Here is a 6,606-nt window from a genome sequence, read left to right on the forward strand (position 1 = left end):
ATCAAATCAAAAGTTACCATCACTAGAAGGATTCCCCATTCAGATCCTGTAAGTGTTAAAGTTTCGTCTCAGTAATAATAAATATAAACATTGAATAAGAATCATTAATTTTGTTACTTAATTTAATGACATTACTGTTAAAGAGGATATTCTTGTCTTTTTAATTCTTTGTAACGAAGGAATGATATTAATTTTATTATAAACGCTAAAATATGTTTATATATTCTAGACAGTAACAATGCTGTCAGATGCCTGAAGTAGGACAAGCCTGTCAGATAAAAATCAGAGTAAATAATATAATCCGTGATTTTCATAATACTAAAGGAACTGTCCTTTTCCATTTACATCAAAAACACTCAGGTATTCTCCGTCCCGAATACACAATCGGGTCATGTCCTGGAAACGGGTGCGTGTGGCAACCCTACAACAGGAGCGTGCTTAAAATTCAAGATGCCAACAAAAGGTGCATTATGTTCGTTTTATAACTTTTCGAGTGACCGCTACATAACACACGTGTCGGGAACCGAGTTTTGTGAAACAAAGACACCTTTTAGGAGCTTCGTATTAACCCGCGTCACATTTTTACCAACTTTGAAAAAGAACGAACCTAGCCTATGTGTCTCTATGTATGTTCTCCTACTTACTATAGTCTGATTCATAATTAGGTGTCCAAAATGTAAACAAAGAAATGTCACTGTCAAAATTAACAAGAAACAAAAATTTTAATAAACTCAACAAAAAACGAAAATTTAACAAATATACACAATTTAACAAACGCGTTATGTAAAGGAGAAAACATTAGAGTTCGATCACAATCACGAAAATTAATAATATCAGTTACGAAACTTAAAATGACAGCACAAGAAATGTCTTGGATTCCGATTGTGTTACCATTATGACATTTTAATTTTCTACCATAAACTATGTTTTTTATTATTATTACTGTACGGAACGAAATTGAGGTGATATAAATATTAGAAAATGTGAATTAATCTTAATTTATTTAGATTATTATTTTATTATTGTTGTATTACTTTAATATCGACAAAAATAAAAACTACCATTTGTAACGGATTTTCTTGATAGGTCAACACCTTTGTTTACATTTTGGACACCTAATTATGAATCAGAGTATAGGTACATCAGCTAATAACACTAATTAGCACTGTTCATAACAGCACTGCTATAACAAAATAATAAACAATTAAAAATAACAGTTAAAATACCTAATCCAATACCGACAATTCTTGCATTAATTATTTATCGTTTTCCTTGGTGTGCAATATAAATAATACAATACTAGTGCCAATGCAGTTTGCATTCCTAACGAGGAAAAAATCGTCGTAAAAATCCAAATAAGTAAATAGATCTCGATGTTCTGGGTCTATACTTGAATGTGCCGACGTCACCCATAAAATTAGAAAACTAATTTCAGATTGTGAATTATACGAATCTTGACAGCGTCCATCATTTATTAATGCTTTGTTACTTCGCGCTCCTAATTAAACCGAATAATGCTCTATTTTTACCTCATTTAGACCAATGCGTCATTTCTCGTCTTTAATAATTATAAAACCAATTTTTGTACAAAAGGACTTATTAACAGCTACAATGTTTTAAAGTAATGAGACTGATAAGTTATGAATACCTCCGTTATACTTAAAATACATTTAAACAACTGTGTAATCGACTGCTTATGTTGTTTAAGTTTGTTATATTTGTAATTAAAACAGTAGTCTAGATAAGCATATTTCATAATAGGAAAATACGGGGCAACAATATGTATACCTATTTAGGTTAAGGCCAACGCCAGCGCGTTTAGGGAGATAAATCCCTTAATGATAATTACTTGGAACGTACCAATGCAAATTCCCCAAAAATAAATATTTACGACACGTACTTTGATTACCAATAAAATTTTAATGGCAAACAGAAATCTCCTCCGTAACATCATTTTCATTTATGAAATTGGGGTAGTAAATTATCATATAGTCCTCTCGATAGTAGGTACTTCCCACACGAGGAGGTTTCTAATCAACTCCTATTGTTTCCACGAAGCACAAATATTTTTACGACCTTAATTCACCAAAGACTTAATTAACTACATTTTCCATACAGAAAACAGGCGTTACCTTATACCTATGCGTTAAAAAACTACACACCTCTGTTTACACACGCTCGCCTTAAACTAAAATTGTCTGATATGAAAATGTACGACAAAAACGCGTTTGATAAGTGATAAGCATAATAGCCGGCTTGAATAAAAAATAACATGACACGTTGATTCAGACGCTCAGAACAAATGAGTGATGAAAGATTGACAGTGGAGATATGGCCGTACGAATGTACAAAGCGATTGTGTCCAATGTAACAGGCATTCTATAACCGGTAAGCCGGGTACGATTGATTCTAAACGGCAAACGGCCTGATAAAAATAAAAAGATCCGCGTTATTGATAAATGAACGACAACTCGGACATCTACGTATTGTGAATTCGCTTTGTGAAATGTCGATCATTACTGGCTACTCGGAGTCTTTCGATGAAAAGAATAATTTTTCAACCGTCTTATCTGTACCACAGAATACATAATAGTAGTAAATTATACATATAAATAGTGATACTTGTACAAATAACGTGGTGCTTATATTCTCTTTACTTATGATTTTTTCTCTTTTTCTTTGACCTTTTTAACTCTTACATATTTATGTAGCGACTAAGAATCAAGTTATATTTATAACTAAATTACACACATTCACGTACGTCCGCACATTTACGTATATTCATAGTCACCGTACCTTTCATCTTTGTATTGTAATCGAATTGATATTCCGAATACGAAATTGGATTCTTGTCCGATCCATGAGTTCTCACGGACAAGACCGTCGTTTCAAAGTAGTGTGCGTTATTTTCAAATTTTACATTAACTTTTCGGTTATCATCAGTTAGAATTCCCCAATAATTAATATTCAAATCAAAAGCACCACGCATTTCGGGCTCGCATCCGTGGTTGTGTCAGTGACCGCTCCTGAATGGCCCTAATTTTTTTCAGTTTCGATTTGTGGGTTCTTGCTTTGTGGTTCAAAATTAATGATTTTTGGTCAGTGCATCGCTACGTCAAGTACAATGGTTCGAATGACAATGGTGTCCCGCTGTCCTCGATATTGACGGGACGGGGCTACCTACGCTCCTGCTACCTTTGTCCACAGGAATTTTGGATACGTCATGAACGAAATGGAAGCTCGTGAGAATGAGCCCTGATATTATATAAAATGATTCTCTAATTATAAAAGGGCTTTAGGCACGTATCATTTTTTTCAATTACCACAAACTCTCCATCAAAGGACGAAATTTGTTCTCATTAAGGAATTTGTGATACGCTTTGTCATGCCGCAGCTCATCTGTTAATGGACTAGAAATTAAAATAGAGTAATTTTAATATCGCGGTTTTATAAATTAGTTTCATTTAAAACCATGTTGGCACTATTACAACTATTCGTTTTTAAGGGAAACAATACAATTGTTCCCATAAATTTTATGATCGTACCGTGTACAAAGGGAGCATCTTGCCTTTGTCAATTGTTCGAGTTTCCAAATATTGGGGTGGTCTGCTGTGACCGCAGCACTATTTAACTCAAATACGACGTTGTAAATAGCCATCATTGTGGTCGCCAGCCTTCTAGCATTGTCACTGTAATTTATTACAATTCAATATAATTTCATTAGCAGCAATAGCGCCGAACTGTTTATAAATCTGTATGACCACAATATCAATTCGATTGACGACAGTGTTCGTTGTTATGGGCAATAAATCCGGGGATTATCTTGTCCGTGGGCCGTGATTAGGTGCCATCGATTGTTACCAATATATTGGAGGGAAAGTAGAAAATTAAATCGTTTAAGCCAGGTTAATGGCGGACGTACAATGCGATCCGCTGCTAATGACATATGGGTGAAGAGATAAAGGCCGTGTTGGTCCTATCGTTAACACGGAAGGGTAACTATATTTACTATAGTGATTCATTACCAAAAGCATCAGTCCTTGGAGTCCAAAAATATTTAGCAAAAGAACAATTTTATTCAATCGTTTTACCCAGGTTCCAGGTTCCATCCATGGCCATTGTCCATGCAGACATAACAGAATTTAAACAGGTCTTTTTCTGAATGGTTTGTATACCTACTCATGTGTATGTGAACCCATAGTAGCCCTGAAACAGACTTATGGGACTATGATAGCAATCGTTAGTTTTATTTTTCAGGCATTTTATGCTAACATTCTAATCTATTTAATATAAAATTTAACACATTTGTACATATTTGTAAATGAATTGTAATTTCACAATTCAAGTCCGAAAACTTTTAAATAATGTAAAAAATACATTATCCTTTAATATTACCCCTTGTATTAACAAAGGTACTAATTTGACCGTTCCCATCCAGAATCTAAAGAAAATCGGACATCAAGTATAAACAATTCACGTAATTCATTTCGAATTCCCTTAGCGTGTAACAGAGATATACTGAAATGACCAATCATGGACGTGCTAAGCTTGTAGAACGCCGATATTTACCCCCTGTGTGATCATTCACATCACACCGAGTATCTATAAGTTTCCAAAAACAATAATCTGAAATATTTTGAAAGGATAAAGCAAACGCTACTCTTTAGACCGCGTCATTGCTTCCCAACTGAGAAGATTTCGGCTTAACACAAACCTATAAGAAATGAAAATTATGCTTCGTAATTATTTAATAATTTTCTTATTTCAATTCTATTTGTAGTTAGTTACAAATGTCCAAGGCTCTAACAGCTTAACATTAGAGAGATTACATGTTTATAAGTCCATGTGCTCATCCTTTATTTCCTGATGTTCGCTTTATCCCTGGTATTTCAACGTAATTAATTACCTAAATTATTACTCAATTACAAATGAAAAAGAATAGGTATTTATAATAATGACGTCTTTTGAAAAAAATAATCTCGATCGACACACATATTTCCATCTTACTCTATAACTTTTTTTTTTTTTCTCTATAACTTGCAATAAAGTATGAAATAAAATTTCGCCACGTGCCACGTAGAATAATAACTAAATTGAACATGTCTAGAATCTTGTAGTAATATATTAACTCAAAAAGAGTAAAGTATATCAAAAATGTATACGTAGAGAAGTAGTGTTCGATTCGGTGTAAAACTTGCTCGTCCCCATTCGATAGTAGGCTGCGATGTTACGAAATCGTCTATTTCTATATATCCATTACTTTAATGCGATTCGCCTTAGATGTTCCAAAGTAGGCCGTACTTAAATCTAGTGCTCTTAGTTTTTATTCCTTTTTGGTTAAAAGGGTTTACGTAGCAAATAGCAATCCTCTATACGTTTGAAGAAATACACGTTAAAAGTAACGTTTTATTTAGACATCTGAGAAATCCCAGCTCCATATTGGGGGTTAAATAAACCCTTGTTGTCGGTGAAAAGCTCTTTCTATTTCGTTTGCTCCTGAAGTGTTGTTATGACAAAGAAAACCTTGTACCAATTTATGTATCAAAAGACGTACTCTATAAGCTTTGTAAAACGTAGAAATGTATTTAGGTAAGTTGGATAAATGTTATTGATACGACCTAAATTCGTCCTTGGTGCGTACTTCGATTTGTATTTTGCTTATATCGTATTAAATTGAACTTGTGTTTAAATTGTTATTTGTTTGCAACATTACACATGTATTCCATATGTACCTACCTATATCTATAGCCGTGAAGTGAGGAGAAACCTCTACCCAATAGTTGGGAACCTAAACAGGGGTTGCAGCCAGCTTAAAACTTTTTAAATACCAAAGTATATAATTTAGTCTTAATAAATATAATAGCACGAAAGAAAATACGCTAATACCGTAACCCAACTATCACGAACAAATTCTAAGCCCTCGTTAGTACGCAACGGTAAATGATATTCTGTTTTAAGTCAATACCGTAATTATTGTGAGTGGAACTGTTTTATTTTATTTAATGTGCCATTAAATTTAACAACAATCGCTTTTTAGTGACGGGGGAGTGGACATCTTTATGTTTATATGCCGTTAAGATAATGGTGTTTCTAAGTTTTTGAGCGCTAGCCCCGTGAATGACTCCTGAGTACCTATCGCGAGCGAAGGGTGCATTAGCATAACTCAAATGCGTTTTACTGCTATCACTCCCGGCTCGTGAGTGGCTAAGTGTGAAGACTCGGGCCTCGTAACGAAGGGACGATTAAAATTCCCAGCTTGGGAAAGGTCATGCCTGCCCTGGATTGGTTTATGGCGAACTGCTAAAAGATCTTAAATTTATTTTATGGGGTGTTATTTAACAAATCATTTATGATGCACGCAAAGTTCAGGTTCAATTACTACTCTTACTAATTACCACTCTAAATTAGGTGTGCTTATGTAGAATCTGGGATCTAGCTGTTGTGTACCGACATTCTTATTAATGTAGTAAAGGTAATACTCTAACGTTCCTTTCGAAGCACAAAAGCACAATTAAATACCTATGTTAAATTTAAAAACCACGAAACTTGTATCGAGATTATTATTACCAAGGAAGCATTTCTTAAGAGCAAAAATTTTTCTGTCCA

The sequence above is a fragment of the Epargyreus clarus genome, unplaced genomic scaffold (assembly GCF_041222505.1).
Source record: "Epargyreus clarus isolate Ecla_fem2 unplaced genomic scaffold, WU_Ecla_fem_2.2 ptg000009l, whole genome shotgun sequence".
NCBI classification, from domain to species: domain Eukaryota; kingdom Metazoa; phylum Arthropoda; class Insecta; order Lepidoptera; family Hesperiidae; genus Epargyreus; species Epargyreus clarus.